General features: G+C 39.1%; 1 long non-coding RNA gene across 1 annotated transcript; it reads left to right on the forward strand.

The window, feature by feature from the left end:
• The first annotated feature begins 286 nt into the window (after window positions 1–286).
• LOC133557031 (uncharacterized) lies at window positions 287–17369 on the forward strand. Its single transcript, XR_009807652.1, has 4 exons — window positions 287–335; window positions 16094–16157; window positions 16625–17081; window positions 17310–17369. It is a non-coding gene; the product is annotated as an uncharacterized LOC133557031 (long non-coding RNA).
• The last annotated feature ends 366 nt before the right edge of the window (window positions 17370–17735 follow it).

Consider the following 17735-nt stretch of genomic DNA (forward strand, 5'->3'; position numbering starts at 1 on the left):
TCAATGAAAAAGAGTTGGACACCTCTGTGCTCGAGTCATCGGGTCCATATTTCTATTCACTCAAAATCTTTTGTTTTGTTATTCTCAACTACTGCCTTTTTTTGGACCAAACAATTGTTTGTGTGGAAAAATTGTCAAATATTGTGTTGATCTTGTCAATAATAACCAGCTGAATAGCACTCCCCATAAATAATCATTATTTACATAAACGCCGTCCCTTCACAATAAAAGACATTATTTGACGCAAAACAAATGGATTTTCTTTCAATTCCAGGTGGCAGGCTGTGATTTCCCAACACTGTCTACGTGCCGAGACTTCATGGGAACCAACACAGGTGAGCACACGTAGGTGGGTATTGGAAGGGGGGGTTACTGTATATAGCATGTACAGTAGGATGCATTGTCAGTGTGCGCTGGAAAAGTAGGCGGGGCCTTTTTCCTGACTTGATTCTTTGAAAGGCAGAATGGTGGTGAAGCATCAGCGCGGCTTCCTCCTCCACGGGAAACGGGAAGCGGCTGCAGGAGCGAGATTCGGGAGCCGGCTCCCTGCGAACAATAAAAATCTCACTCGGACAGGAAGCGGATCTGCGTCAGAAGGGGCCTGACAGATTTCGGTAAAGGGCAGCGGCGGTGACCCTCACAGGCAGGGGGGTGGAGTGGGGTTGGGGGGGCGAAGGAATGGAGAAAGGGGCGGGGCGTTGCTTAGCAAATCAATACAGTTCGCAAACAAACAGAAGCCAGTCCACTGTGCAGATGTAATCCGTTTCAAGGAAAAACTGATCCGGATCAGCCCCAAAATGTAATCACTCATACCTGGTCCCGTTTCTGACGTTTCCTCAAAGTTTCATCAAAATCCGCCCATAACTGTCCGAGTTATGTTGATTTAACTAACATGCACATAAACAAACATTATGACTAAATAATGTTCTTAAAATAGAAGTAATAGTAATAGTTTATAGGCTATGATATGTTGAAGTAGCCGGGAAGTAGTCTTTGCCATTAAGTTGAATGTGCCAAGTTATTGTTTTTTGTTCCATAACGTGTTAATACTGTAAGTATTGTAATTATCAAACACTAAAAATACAAGTTTTAGTAATAGTTGATAGGCTATGATATGTTGCCGTAGCCCGGAAGTAGTCTTTGCCATTAAGTTGAATGGGCCAAATTAGTCTGTTTTTGTCCTATAAAGTGTTAATACTGTAAGTATTGTAATTATTAAACACTGAAAATAGAAGTAATAGTAATAGTTGATAGCAGGGGTACTTCCTGGGTACTGATTAATGCGAAGGGCTACCAGTTTGATACACACTTAAATAAATTGCCAGAAACAGCTAATTTGCTCAATTTACCTTTGATAAATAAATCTATATATATGGAAAAAAAAGGGTATTTTTGTCCGTCATTCCATTGTACATTTTTTTTCCTTTTACGGAAGGTTTTTGTAGAGAATAAATGATGAAAAAAAACACTTAATTGGACGGTTTAAAAGAGGAGAAAACACGAAAAAATAAAAATTAAATTTTGAAACCTAGTTTATCTTCAATTTCGACTCTTTAAAATAAAAAATTCAACCGAAACAAATTAGGAGAAAAACTAGCTAATTTGAATCATTTGGAAAAAATTTAAAAAATAATTTATGGAACATCATTAGTAATTTTTCCTGATTAAGATTAATTTTAGAATTTTGATGACATGTTTTAAATAGGTTAAAATCCAATCGGCACTTTGTTAGAATATATAACAAATTGGACCAAGCTATATTTCTAACAAAGACAAATCATTATTTCTTCTAGATTTTCCAGAACAAAAATTTTAAAAGAAATTCAAAAGACTTAGAAATAAGCTTTAAATTTGATTCTACAGATTTTCTAGATTTGCCAGAATATTTTTTTTTTATTTTAATCATAAATTTGAAGAAATATTTCAAAAATATTCTTCGTCGAAAAAACACAAGCTAAAATGAGGAATTAAATTAAAATGTATTTATTATTCTTTAAAATAATAAACCTTTTTTTTTTACTTTAACATTGATTAAAATTTTCAGGAAAGAAGAGGAAGGAATTTAAAAGGTAAAAAGGTAAATGTGTTTAAAAATCCTAAAATCATTTTTAAGGTTGTGTTTTTTCTCTAAAATTGTCTTTCTGAAAGTTATAAGAAGCAAAGTAAAAAAATAAATGAATTTATTTAAACAAGTGAAGACCAAGTCTTTAAAATATTTTCTTGGATTTTCAAATTCTATTTGAGTTTTGTCTCTCTTAGAATTAAAAACGTCGAGCAAAGCGAGGCCAGCTTGCTAGTAAATAAATACAATTTGAAAAATAGAGGCAGCTCACTGGTAAGTGCTGCTATTTGAGCTATTTTTAGAACAGGCCAGCGGGCGACTCATCTGGTCCTTACGGGCACCACGTTGGTGACCCCTGGTTTATAGGCTATGATACGTTGCCATAGCCGGGAAGTAATCTTTGCCATTAAGTTGAATGGGCCAAATTAGTGTTTTTTTTGTCCTATAACGTGTTAATACTGTAAGTATTGTACTTATTAACACTAAAAATAGAAGTTATAGTAATAGTTGATAGGCTATGATATGTTGCCGTAGCCGGGAAGTAGTCTTTGCCATTAAGTTGAATGTGCCAAGTTAGTGTTTTTTGTCCTATAACGTGTTAACACTGTAAGTATTGTAATTATTAGCCTGACAAATTATTCAATACGGCCGCAAAGTCATTTACGGTGGCCTGCCAAGTAATTAAATTTTGCTCTCCAAATCGTTAAATGTGGCTTGCCATATCACGAAAGTTGCCCTCCAAATAATTTTAATTGGCCCGCCAAATTTTGTAAGTGGACCCCCAGATCATTTAATTGGCCCTTAGAATAATTTATTCTGACCCTCCAAATAATTAAAATGGCCGGAAAATCATTTCATGTGACCTGCCAAATTATTAAAGGGGCTCACCAAATCATTTAAAGTGGCATACCAAATCATTAGTGTGAGTCTTCAAATAGTTTCAAGTTGCTCTCCGAAACATTAAAATGACATGTTAAAATAAACTGGCTCTCTAAATCATTTAATGTGGCCTGCCAAATCATTAGGATGGCTCTCCAAATATTTTTTAACCAGGCCTGCTAAACCACTAGAGTGGCCCTCCAAATCATTTAATATGTCCCTCCAAATCATTCGTAGTAGCCTACCGAATAATTTCAAGTGGCTCTCCAAATCATTAAAGTGGCCCGTTAAATTAAGTGGCTCTCCAAATCATTTAAACTGGCTCGCTAAATCATTTAAAATGGCCCTCTAAATCATTTAACTTGGCCTACCAAAGCATTATAGTGGCCCTCCAAATCATTTAATATGTCCGCGCTCTCCGAATCATTAAAGTGGCCCGTTAAATTAAGTGGCTCTCCAAATCATTTAAACTGGCTCGCTAAATCATTTAAAATGGCCCTCTAAATAATTTAAAGTGGCCTGCCAAAGCATTAGTGTGGCCCTCCAAATCATTTAATATGTCCCTGCAATTCATTTGTAGGGGCTCGCCAAATCATTTAAGGTGGCCTGCCCAACAGTTTGACGTGGTCTGCCAAATCATCAATGTGGCCCCCTAACTCATTAAAATTGGCCCGCCAAAGCATAATGCGGCTCTCCAAATCATTATTGTGTCCCTCGAAATCATTTAATGAGGCCCGCCAAGTCATTAAAGTGACCCTTCAAATAATTTCTAGTGGCTGATTAAAATGACACGTTAAATTAAGTGGCTCTCCAAATAATTTCAATTGCCTCGCTAAATTATTTTAAATGGCCTGCCAAATCATTAATGTGGCCCTCCAAATCATTTATGTCCCTCCAAATCATTTGATGTGGCCTGCCAAATAAGTTGGTCTGCCAAATCATCAAAATAGCTCTCTAACTTGTTTAATTTGGCCCGCCAAATCGTTAAAAGTAGCCATGTCATTGGAGTAGCCCTCCAAACCATTTAATGCGTCCCTCCAAAACATTTAACCTGGCCCACCAAATAATTTGAAGTGGCCTGGCCAAGCATCAAAGTAGCCCGTGCCAAATCATTCAAAGATGGCCAGCAGAAGAAAAATGCACTTTCTGGCTAAATGTATTTGTTCTTTCAAATTGCAGTCACATGTTGTACACTTGAAAAGTTAATTTTAATGTTTAATATCAAACATCAGATGAAAAACTACAAGTTGTGTAACGAGACCAACATTCCAAATTATTGAGTCTTACAAGCGGCCTTCCGAGGGCACCCGTGTTTGCGAAGTGGCCCTCACTAAAAAGGAGTCCGACCCTCCTGCTGTAGGTTTTCTGTTTCTTCTGAGAATACAAGTTGTTTGTCGCCTCTTTGAATCATTGGCCCTCTTTTTTGAGTCATTGGCCTTCTTTGAGTAATTGGCCTTCTTTAAGTCGTTGATCCTATTTGATTCATTGGTCCTCCTTGAGTTGTTGGTCGTCCTTGAGTCGTTGGTCACCTCTTTAAAACATTGGTCCTCTTTGATTCGCTGGTCCTCTTTGAGTCGTTGGTCACCTCTTTTGAGTCCTTGGTCTCCTCTTGGAGTCATTGGTCCTAATTGAATCATTAGTCCTCTGAGCCATTGGTCCTTTTTGATTCATGGGTCGCCTTTGAGTCATTAGTCCTCTTTGATTTGTTGGTCCTTTTTGGTTCGTTGGTCCTCTTTGAGTCGTTGGTACTCTTTGAATCGTGGGTCGCCTTTTTGAGTCGTTGGTCCTCTTTGAGTCGTTGATCCTATTTGAGTCATTGGTAGCCTCTTTGAGTTGTTGGTCCTCTTTGAGTCATTGGTTCTCCTTTAGCCGTTGGTCACCTCTTTGAGCCATTGGTCCTTTTTGATTCGCTGGTCCTCTTTGATTCGTTGGTCACCTCTTTTGAGTCGTTGGTCACCTCTTGGAGTTATTGGTCCTAATTGAGTCATTAGTCCTCTGAGTAATTGGTCCTCATTGAGTCATTAGTGGTCTTTGAGTCATGGGTCGCCTTTTTGATTCATGGGTCGCCTTTGAGTCATTAGTCCTCTTTGAGATAGTTGGTCCTCTTTGGTTCTTTGGTCCTCTTTGAGTCGTTGGTAGCCTCTTTGAGTCGTTGGTACTCTTTGAATCATGGGTCACCTTTTTGAGTCGTTGGTCCTCTTTGAGTCATTGGTAGTCTTTTTGAGTCGTTGGTAGCCTCTTTGAGTTGTTGGTCCTCTTTGAGTCATTGGTCTTCCTTGAGCCGTTGGTCACCTCTTTGAGTCATTGGTCCTCTTTGATTCGCTGGTCCTCTTTGAGTTGTTGGTTACCTCTTTTGAGTCGCTGGTCCTCTTTGAGGCGTTGGTTACCTCTTTTGAGTCGTTGGTCTCCTCTTGGAGTCATTGGTCCTAATTGAGTCTTTAGTCCTCTTAGTCATTGGTCCTCATTGAGTCATTAGTCGTCTTTGAGTCATGGGTCGCCTTTTTGATTCACGGGTCACCTTTGTGTCATTAGTCCTCTTTGGTTCGTTGGTCCTCTTTGGTTCGTTGGTCCTCTTTGAGTCGTTGGTAGCCTCTTTGAGTCGTTGGTATTCTTTGAATAATGGGTCGCCTTTTTTGAGTCGTTGGTCCTCTTTGAGTCATTGGTAGCCTCTTTGACTCGTTGGTAGCTTCTCTGAGTTCTTGGTCCTCTTTGAGTCATTGGTAGCCTCTTTGACTCGTTGGTAGCTTCTCTGAGTTCTTGGTCCTCTTTGAGTCATTGGTCCTCCTTGAGCCGTTGGTCACCTCTTTGAGCCATTGGTCCTCTTTGATTCGCTGGTCCTCTTTGAGTCGTTGGTTACCTCTTTTAAGTCGCTGCTCCTCTTTGAGTCGTTGGTTACCTCTTTTGAGTCGTTGGTCTCCTCTTGGAGTCATTGGTCCTAATTGAGTCATTAGTCCTCTGAGTCATTGGTCCTCATTGAGTCATTAGTCGTCTTTGAGTCATGGGTCGTTTTTTTAATTCATGGGTCGCCGTTGAGTCATTAGTCCTCTTTGAGTAGTTGGTCCTCTTTGGTTCGTTGGTCCTTTTTGAGTCGTTGGTAGCCTCTCTGAGTCGTTGGTACTCTTTGGACCGTGGGTCGCCTTTTTGAATCATTGGTCCTCCTTGAGTCATTTGTAGCCTTTTTGAGTCATTGGTAGCCTCTTTGAGTTGTTGGTCCACTTTGAGTCATTGGTCCTCCTTGAGCCGTTTGTCACCTCTTTGAGCCATTGGTCCTCTTTGATTCGCTGGTCCTCTTTGAGTTGTTGGTTACCTCTTTTGAGTCGTTGGTCTCCTCTTGGAGTCATTGGTCCTAATTGAGTCATTAGTCCTCTGAGTCGTTGGTACTCATTGAGTCGTTAGCCGTCTATGAGACATGGGTCGCCTTTTTGATTCATGGGTCGCCTTTGAGTCATTAATCCTCTGAGTTGTTGGTCCTCTTTGGTTCGTTGGTCCTCTTTGAGTCATTGGTAGCCTTTTTGAGTCGTTGGTACTCTTTGAATCATGGGTCGCCTTTTTGAGTCGTTGATCCTCTTTGAGTCATTGGTAGCCTCTTTGAGTCGTTGGTAGCCTCTTTGAGTTGTTGGTCCTCTTTGAGTCATTGGTCCTCCTTGAGCCGTTGGTCACCTCTTTGAGCCATTGGTCCTCTTTGATTCGCTGGTCCTCTTTGAGTCGTTGGTCACCTCTTGGAGTTATTGGTCCTAATTGAGTCATTAGTCCTCATTGAGTCATTGGTCCTCATTGAGTCATTAGTTGTCTTTGAGTCATTGGTTGCCTTTTTGAGTCATTAGTCCTCTTTGAGTCGTTGGTACTCTTTGAGTCATTAGTAGCCTCTATGAGGCGTTGGTACTCTTTTATTTATTGATCCTCTTTGAAGCATTGGTCCTCTTTGATTTGCTGGTCCTCTTTGAGTCGTTGGTCACCTCTTGGAGTTATTGGTCCTAATTGAGTCATTAGACCTCTGAGTCATTGGTCCTCATTGAGTCATTAGTTGTCTTTGAGTCATGGGTCGCCTTTTGGAGTCATGGGTCGCCTTTGAGTCATTAGTCCTCTTTGAGTTGTTGGTACTCTTTGAGTCATTGGTAGCCTCTTTGAGGCGTTGGTACTCTTTCATTCATTGAGCCTCTTTAAGTCATTGGTCCTCTTTGAGTCGTGGGTTGCCTCTTTGAGTCGTTGGTCCTCTTTGAGTCATTTGTCCTCTTTGAGTCATGGGTCGCCTTTTTGAGTCGTTGGTCCTCTTTGAGTCCTCTTTGAGTCGTTGGTAGCCTCTTTGAGTCGTTGGTCCTCTTTGAGTTGTTGATCCTCTTTGATTCATAGATCCTCTTTGAGTCGTCGGTAGCTTCTTTGAGTCGGCGGTAGCTTCTTTGAGTCGTTGGTAGCCTCTTTGAGTCATTGGTACTCTTTGAGTCATTGGTCCTCTTTGACTAGCCACACTATCACTGATCCGCGTGTGCTTCCTGCACAGAACCAGTCGTTCCACTTCCAGGACCTTCACACTGAGAAACGTTTACTCTGACGCGGTGCAGGATCCAAAAACCGAGGACCAGTTCTGGGTCGACGCTACCATTCTAGTTCTCATCCTGGCGGGACTTTTCCCGTCAAATCTTTGGCATTCCGAGTGGATGTCACATGCTCTTCTCTCTTGTTTGTTGTGCGGGATTTCCAAGCAGGACATCCTGCAGTCCAAGGCCCTCCTGACATCCTCCCGGGCCGAGCCGGCCACGTCTCACCAGGACCCTAACCGGTGGTCCCGGCACTTCCTGCAGCACACTTCCACAGAGAGCTAACTGACAAGTGCTGGACTAATACTGTGCACATCCCTTTAATGGCCTCCTTGCCTTTTTATTACACTTCCAACCTCACATAGCACTTGTCAAATAGTCCACGTCCAAACATTGTCCCCGGGGCCCCATAAGTTCTCCTAATATTGCTCCGCTGCACAAATACCTTTTTTAGCCGCTCCTACACCCGCACAGACTTCATCTGTCTCGGCTTTGAATCGCGCTGGGGTCGCGCCAACTTTTATGACAGCTTGACAGCAGCGGGGTTTTCTTTTTTTTTCTTTTTTTTTTTGAGGGGTGGTCGTAGCCCGGTTAGCATGTAATCCAAGGCAGGAACCAGCCTGGCCGAGGTCCAGAAGGTTCTAGGGCGTCCGTCCGACATCATTACGTCGACGTGCGCAATATTAGAAGAAATATTTCAGTGAAATACGAACCTCCGTCCGTTAGCTTCGCATTGTTTGACGTATTGGAAATGCTACAGTAGGGGCCATAGAGCTAAAAAAAAAAATTCAAGCACGCCGAGGCCGTTGTGATATTTTTCATTTTCAAAACCAACACAATATATAGATTCCTTTTTTAACCTTTAGGTCTCCCCTCAAGTTTGGTCCCGGGGGTCCAAACTACGGCCTATGGGTGTTTTCATATAAAATACAAATATGTCAGTGGACAAACAGCTGCCATTTTATCGTCAACTAATGGCCAATGGAAGTAATTCAAGTCAGTAGCCATTAACTGTATATCAAAATGAATACTTTCACAGAATGTACTTGTATGACCCAATCCAAGCAACCTTCCCTAGTCGCGGTGCAGAAAAAATAAAAAAATTAAAAAAATAAAACAGTAACGCAAGTCAGTGGCAATTAATTAAAAATCAAAATGAGTACCCGCACACAATTTACTTATATGACCCAATCAAAACAACCTTCCCTAGTCATGGTGCAGAAAAACAAACAAAAAACAAACAGTAACTCAAGACAGTGGCAATTAATTATAAATCAAAATGAGTACTTGAACATAATATACTTGTATGACCCAATCCAAACAATCTTAAACATTGATTGATTGATTGATCTTACCTAGTCACGGTGCAGGGAAAAAAAAATCAAACAGTAACTCAAGTCAGTGGCAATTAATTGTAAATCAAAATGAGTACTTGCACATAATATACTTGTATGACCCAATCCAAACAACCTTCCTTAGTCACGGTGCAGAAAAAAAAACAAAAAATCAAACAGTAACTCAAGTCAGTGGCAATTAATTGAAAATCAAAATCAGTACCCCACAGAATTAACTTACACGACCCAATCCAAACAACCTTCCCTAGTCATGGTGCAGAAAAACACACACAAAACAAACAGTAACTCAAGTCAGTGGCAATTAATTGTAAATCAAAATGAGTACTTGCACGTAATATACCTGCATGACCCAATCCAAAAAATCTTCCCTAGTCATGGTGCAGGAAAAAAAAAAATCAAACAGTAACTCAAGTCAGTGGCAATTAATTGTAAAAGTTAAAATGAGTACTTGCACATAACATGTTTGTATGACTCAATCCAAACAACCTTCCCTAGTCACGGTGCAGAAAAAAACTAAAAAATCAAACAGTAACTCAAGTCAGTGGAAAATAACTGTAAATCAAAATGAGTATTTACACATAATATGCTTGTATGACCCAATCCAAACAACCTTCCCTAGTCACGGTGCAGAAAAAAACACACAATATCAAACAGTAACTCAAGTCAGTGGCAATTTATTGAAAATCTAAATCAGTACCCGCACAGAATTTACTTACACGACCCAATCCAAACAACCTTCCCTAGTCATGGTGCAGGAAAACAAACAGTAATTCAAGTCAGTGGCTATTAATTGTAAATCAAAATGAGTACTTGCACATAATATACTTGTATGACCCAATCCAAACAATCTTACCTAGTCACGGTGCAGGGAAAAAAAAAATCAAACAGTAACTCAAGTCAGTGGCAATTAAATGTAAATCAAAATGAGTACTTGCACATAATATACTTGTATGACCCAATCCAAACAGCCTTCCCTAGTCACGGTGCAGAAAAAAATAAAATAAATCAAACATTAACTCAAGTCAGTGGCAATTTATTGAAAATCAAAATCAGTACCCGCGCAGAATTTACTTACACGACCCAATCCAAACAACCTTCCCTAGTCATGGTGCAGAAAAACAAACAGTAATTCAAGTCAGTGGCAATTAATTGTAAATCAAAATGAGTACTTGCACATAATATACTTGTATGACCCAATCCAAACAATCTTACCTAGTCACGGTGCAGGGAAGAAAAAAAATCAAACAGTAACTGAAGTCAGTGGCAATTAAATGTAAATCAAAATGAGTACTTGCACATAATATACCTGTATGACCCAATCCAAACAGCCTTCCCTAGTCACGGTGCAGAAAAAAATAAATAAATCAAACAGTAACTCAAGTCAGCGGCAATTAATTGGAAATCAAAATTAGTACCCGCACAGAATTTACTTACACGACCCAATCCAAACAACCTTCCCTAGACATGGTGCAGAAAAAAAACACAAAACAAACAGTAACTCAAGTCAGTGGCAATTAATTGTAAATCAAAATGAGTACTTGCACATACTATACTTTTATGACCCAATCCAAACAACCTCCCCTTGTCACGGTGCAGGGAAAAAAAATCAAACAGTAACTCAAGTCAGTGGCAATTAATTGCCACTGACCTGCATGATGTTTCCACCCCCATACTTCACAGTAGGTATGGTGCTCTTGGGATGCAACTCAGTATTCTTCTTCCTCCAAACACGACGAGTTGAGTTTATACCAAAATGGATACTTGGATGATACAGCAGAGGATTGGGAAAATGTCTTGTGGTCAGATGAAACCAAAATAGAACTTTTTGGTATAAACTCAACTCGTGGTGTTTGGAGGAAGAAGATTACTGAGTTGCATCCCAAGAACACCATTCCTACTGTGAAGCATGGGGGTGGAAACATCATGATTTGGGGCTGTTTTTCTGCTAAGGGGACAGGACGATTGATCCGTGTTAAGGAAAGAATGAACGGGGCCATGTATCGTGAGATTTTGAGCCAAAACCTCCTTCCGTCAGTGAGAGCTTTGAATGGTTGACCAAATACTTATTTTCCACTATAATTTACAAATAAATTATTTAAAATTCCTACCATGTGAATTCCTGGATTTTTTTTTCACATTCTGTCTCTCACAGTTGAAGTGTACCTATGATGAAAATTACAGATCTCTGTCATCATTTTAAGTGGGAGAACTTGCACAATCGCTGGCTGACTAAATACTGTATATATACATGTGCATATGTGTGTGGGTATATATGTATGTATATATGTATATATATATATATATATGCATGTATATATATATGTATGTGTAATATATATATACACATATGCATATATATGCATATATATTTGTATATATATGTATGTATATGTATATATGTATGTGTAAGTATAAATATATGTATGTATATATATTTATATGTGTATGTATGTATATATATATGTGTGTGTGTGTGTGTGTATATATATGTGTCTTTATGTATATATATATATAAGTATATATATATATATATATGTATATATATGTGTATATATATATTTATTTATGTGTATATATACATATATATGCATATATATGTATGTATATGTATATCTGTATATATGTGTATATATATACATATATATGCATATATATATGTTTGTATATATGTGTGTGTATATATATATACATATATAAGTATATATATATATATACATATATATGTGTATATATATATATATGTATATATATATATATATATATATATATATATGTATATATAAAGCCTATACATATACACGAGTACAAATTATAACAGTTATATAATGGATACATAATATTATAATCAACTATTAAGTGTAAGTGAAAGTTCAACTCCTACCTTGTTTACTTATTTGACATCCCCCTTAAGGTTTTTTTTTTTTAACTAATCAAAAATATCAAGCAGCTTTAATACGCCAAACACTCATAAGTGTGGAGAGAGTGTTTTTGCATTTTTTATAATAACAAAGTTCAGTGAGCAGGTTGTGTCAGGTGTGAGTGACCATGTGTGTTGACTTTTTGTGTTGGTTGCATTTTTTTTTTTTGCGCCATGACTAGGGAAGGTCGTTTGGATTGGGTCAAACATTTTTGTGGGTCATCCACCGAATGACATGTGATACATCGCCCCCTTGTGATTTGGAGGGTGAAAGGTGACGCCTTAGTTTATCACAAAGTGAAAACGGGAAGCGTTCAAGGCATGTTCTGAATGCATCCAGCTGGACGAGGGGAAACGAGAGACGTTGATCCAGGGTTCATCCCTGTCGGGTTCTTATCCCCACCAAGGTCTTCATCAAACAGAGATTCTGTTTCTCTCTGCAACCCTAGAAGGTCCACGAGTAAATTTTATGGATGCGGCATGCGAAAGAAGCCAAGGGACATCAGGGGTGCTCAAAGTTTTACGCCTGACCATCTGTTGCCTGGTTTTCCTCTGGGAGAAAGAGGACGAGACCACCCAACGTAGCAGCAGGTTACCCCCCGACTAGTCGCTGATATTGTCAACAACATGCAGAGCGTTTTTAGCAAGTTTGGGCAATTAACTGTTTTTGTCATCGACGGGAAAACAATAGGCAGGTGCAGGAGCTTGTTTGAGCACCTACATAATTAAAAAAAATATATATATTTTTGTCCATTTGTTAACCTTTGATCTCATCTGATGTTAAAACAACTTCTTATGTTTTTTCGAATAAAAAACTAACAAAAATAACAATAATCCTTATTTTTCCAGTCAAAATCTACAGAAACTTGTCTTATTGTTTGAGCTGCTGACATTTTTTGTCTAAATATTCTAGTTGACTAATGTAGATTTTAAGGTACTATTGCTTTTTATGTTATTAACGTGTTTTTGATCATAACTAGACCATGTCAAAATCATCCCAAACTTGTCCCTTTTAGTTTGTGCTGCAAAAAAATAAATAAAAATGAATTGTGGACTCGTCAGACCACAGAACACTCTTCCACTTTGCTCGGGCCCAGCGAAGCCGGCGGCGTTTCTGGGTGTTGTTGATAAATAATTTTCGCTTTGCATATTAGAGTTTTAACTTACACTTAAATATGTGGCGACAAACTGTAGTTGCTGACAGTGGTTTTCTGAAGTGTTCCTGAGCCCATGTGGTGATATCCTTTACACTTTTGGATGCAGTACCGCCTTGCAGCGATTCCTGCAGATTCTCTGAACCTTTTGATGATATTACTGGCTGTAGATGGTGAAATCCCTAAATTCCTTGCGATAGCTGGTTGAGAAATGCTGTTCTAAAAATTGACTTGACTAAAAAACAATTTGTTCACGCATTTGTTCACAAAGTGGTGACCCTCACCCCATCCTTTGTTTGTGAATGACTGATCATTTCATGGAAGCTGCTTTTATACCCAATCATGACACCCGCCTGCGGGATGTTCCAATTAAGCGTTTGATGAGCGTTCCTCAACTTTCTCAGTCTTTTTTCCACTCGTGCCAGCTTTTTTGAAATTTTTTGCAGGCATCAAGTTCCAAATGAGCTAATATTTGCAAAAAATAACAAAGTTTACCAGTTCAAATTTTAAATATCTTGTCTTTGCCGTCCGTCTAGAGTTTTTGCAGGTTTAGGTGAGCAGTAGACTTCCTGGTCCTGATAGTTTATGTCCGCGTGTTGGGGGGTTTAGTTGGTCTTTTTTAGCATGAACCTGGGTTTTGGGCGGGGGGTAACGTCTCGTGACAGGACGCGATCATGCCTATACCTGGAAGCAGGAGACCCAGACACAAATGTTTCTAAAAAAACTTTAACAAATTTGTTTTGAATTCCTTTCCGCGACCCTCCAACCCCCTCCTCCCCGTCCAGGAGCGACATTCCAAGCCTTGAAAATAGCGGCAGAGACAAAGAGAGGAAGTGATGTGAGAGCACTTCCTGCCAACTCCCCTCTGAATTTATCTCAGTCCTGCAGACTGACCCCAGCCCCCCCCCTACCAAAGCCCCCACAACATACCCAACCCCGCAGCCCCACCCTGGTAGTCCATGTTCAAATGTTTCCCAGCGGCGGCCTGCTTGTCATTAGGCCAGGATTTGAAGCGCACGTCGACGGCGATGCAAACCTGCTGTGAACTTTGACCCCCATGCGCATTTTTTTTTCCACTTGACTCCTTTGACAGAATCCGTTCGAATGTGACAAAATGCAAATTTTGAGGTCAGTCGAGGTGAAAATGATGCACGCTTCAGGCTCCCCACCCCCAAAGATAATAATACAATCCAGTCTGATACACTGCAAGGCATTGCTAGTTGTCTCTATAGCATCATGACTAAAAAGTATTTGTTTAGAATACTGTCTACAAGAGTGTTTTTCAACCTTTTTGGAGCCAAGGTAATATTTTTTTCATTGAAAAAATCCAATGGCACACCACCAGCAGAACATGTTGAAAACAAAGCTCAATAGTCTATATCAGGGGTCTCCAAACTTTTGTATGTATGTATGTATGTATGTATGTGTGTGTACGTGTATATATGTGTGTATATTTATATATAAATGTGTGTGTATGTATGCATATATGTATGTATGTATATATGTATGTATGTTTGTATGTATGTGTGTCTATATATATATATATATATATATATATATATGATGTCGTTGTGGTTTGTGTTGTAGTTTGTGCAGCCCTTTGAGACACTAGTGATTTAGGGCTATAGAAATAATCATTGATTGATTGATGTATGTATGTGTATATATATGTGTGTGTATATATATATATGAATATGTATATTTATATGAATGTGTATATTTATATGTATGTGTATATATATGTATGTGTATGTATGTATGTATTTATGTACGTATATACAGTACATACATATATGTATATCCATGGATGTATATCCATATATATGTATATACATACATATATACATGCGTATACACATATATGTATGTATGTATATACATATGTATGTAAGTATGTATGTGGATATATGTATATTTACATATGTATGTATGTAAATATGCACGTATATATATACATATGAGTGTGTGTATATATATATATTTACATATGTGGATATATGTATGTATATATATATATATATTTACATATATGTATATATGGATGTATGTATGTATATATATGTATGTATAAATATGTATGTGTATATATATACATATATATATATATATATATGCAATTATTTTAATAAAACAATTATATTTGTCAAAATATTGTATTCATTTAAATAATTTAATTATATAATAAATATATAAATTAATTTATAATAATTTATTTCATTTCCAGATCAAGCTGAGGACAATAAAGTATCAGATGATTAAAGATAATTAATAGTAATGATATTAGTAATAATATTTTAAACAATGAGCCTTTTCGTGTTGGAAAAACCTTTAAAAAAGAAGGTTAGGGAAAGATGGGGGGGTTGGGGTCACTCAGGTAAGTGGGTGCGTCACAGGAAGCGTCATTTTGTTACACCGCCTCAATCTTCAGAAGCAGAAGTTCCGCCGCTTCCCTTGTGACAATAACATCACGTCACTTTTAGAGGAGGCCAGCGTCACTTAAATTGATCGATTGATTGACTGTGGTCAAGTATTTATATAGAACCACACCGCTGGATTTACTCCAATTCCCCCGCACCCCGTCCTAAAAATTATTTCAAAGGTGTTGACCCCCCTACTACTGCTCCTCATGAAAGGTCAGAGGTCAAAGGAAGGTGGCATCAGCCCTTTGCAGGTCTATCATCCGTCATCCTTAGGGAGTTATCTGGTTTACAAGCTGGAAAAACGTGAGCACCTGAACGGTTTCACGTTGTGGGGGAAGGGCCGCATGGGTGACACTTGGGGAGGGGGCCATGTTTGAACACTCTTATCAACGTCTTGGTCTGTTGGAGAAGTCGTGTCCTTGTCTCTTATCCGCATGAGTGCATGTGTGTGTGTGTTCTGGGAATGCTGACTTAATGGGGACATCGCTCTGTTTACACAGTCACTCCTGGGGGACCTCGGACAGAATGGGGACCAAAGGGAAAACTTTTTAAATAATAGTCAGATCCATTCTGAAGATGCCTAAAGTGATTTTTAAGCATTGAAACTTTGAAACTTCCTATAGGAGGGCAGCTGTAGTGCTGCATTCTGAGGATCGAGTCATATTTAATTTGTTTTTAAATGGTCCTCAGTAGTCACGTACAAATTTGTGTGAATTATGCAAAATTATTTAAATTTGGTCCCCATGAACCGTATGACGTCTTTTTCCCCAGGGTCCCCAGTAAGACTGATCAGCACATTACTTCATCAATCCAGAGATTTAAAGACGTGTATGAGGTAAGTAGGCAGTGGCCATTTTACCAATTTTTTTTTATGCCTCCATAACCTGTAGAAAGGATGGTCCCCACAAGTACTGATCAACTATTTGGTGCCCATTCCAAATTTGTGTGTGAGTGTGTGTGTGTGTGTGTGTGTGTGTGTGTGTGTGTTCCGGCAATGCTGACTTAATGGGGACATAGCTGTGTTTACACAGTCACTCTTAGGGGACCTCGGACGGTATGGGGACGAAAGGGAAACCTTTTTAAATTATAGTCAGATCCATTCTGAAGATGCCTAAAGTGATTTTTAAGCTGTGAAACTTTGAAACTTCCTATAAGAGGACAGCTGTAGTGCTGTGTTCTGAAGATCTAGTCATATTTATTTTGTTTTCAAATGGTCCTCAGTAGTTACGTACAAATTTGTGTGAATTATGCCAAATGATTTAAATTTGGTCCCCATGACCCATATTAACTTTTTTTCTCCAGGGTCCCCAGTAAGACTGATCAGCACATTACTTCATCAATCCAGAGATTTAAAGACGTGCATGAGCTACCTGGACAGTGGCCATTTTACCAATTTTTTTTATGCCTCCACAACATGTAGAAAGGGTGGTCCCCACAAGTACTGATCAACTATTTGGTCCCCATTCCAAATGATAACCTGTGTGTGTGTGTGTGTGGGTGCGTGTGTGTGTGTGTGTGCGTGTGTGTGTGTGTGTGTGTGTGTGTGTGGGTGTGGGTGCGTTTGTGTGTGTGTGTCTGTGTGTGTGTGTGTTTGTGTGAGCGACCATTGAAGAGGATTCCTTCAGCTGCGAAAGGTTACACATGGCTTCACACAGTCCGTGAGCCTTACCAGTCCATGTGGTTGGTCGTCCATCAGCTCTCAATCATGGCCAGGAAGTGCCACGCCATATTTGGTCACATGATCGGGAAGCTAACAGAGGTGACGTTTTTAAGAGTGAAAAGTATTGTAGTGAGAGGGTGTGTTCTAATAACCACTAGAAAATTAGCATAAACCAACATGCTTACATTGGCATAGGAAAAGTAAAAAAAAACTGCCAAGATGGCGCCAAGTATCCAAAACCATTGTTTTTGAATAAAAATAAAATGAGCAAAAATGCTAAAATAACAAAGTTTTCCAGTACGAACGTTAAATATCTTGTCTTTGCAGCTTTCTGCGAGGTTTGTTCTCCCCGGATGCAAACGGACTATTCCGGACAAGGCTTGCAGGTAGGAACATATTCATTAATCTAACTCAGGGCGTGAGGTAAACAAACATAAACTATGGCGGGAAACAAACAGCATAAACTATGGCTTAAAACAAACAAAACTTACTTGGACACGGCATGAAGCGAACAACATGAACCCTGGTATCGCGTAAAAAACAAGCAATGACGCCAGGCCGACTGACTGGCAAAGACAGGCTTAAATAAGGGTCTCTTGATTAGAGTAAGTGCGTGTCCCGAACACCGGAGGCAGGTAAAACTAATACGTTGGCATGGTAACCAAACAAGCAAGGGAGCGCAAACGGGAACTAAAAGAGTCCAAAAATTAACAAAAACATAATCCAGACCACATATCTTGACAATAAGTTGAA

This window comes from Nerophis ophidion, linkage group LG08 (genome assembly GCF_033978795.1).
Source record: "Nerophis ophidion isolate RoL-2023_Sa linkage group LG08, RoL_Noph_v1.0, whole genome shotgun sequence".
Lineage (NCBI taxonomy): Eukaryota > Metazoa > Chordata > Actinopteri > Syngnathiformes > Syngnathidae > Nerophis > Nerophis ophidion.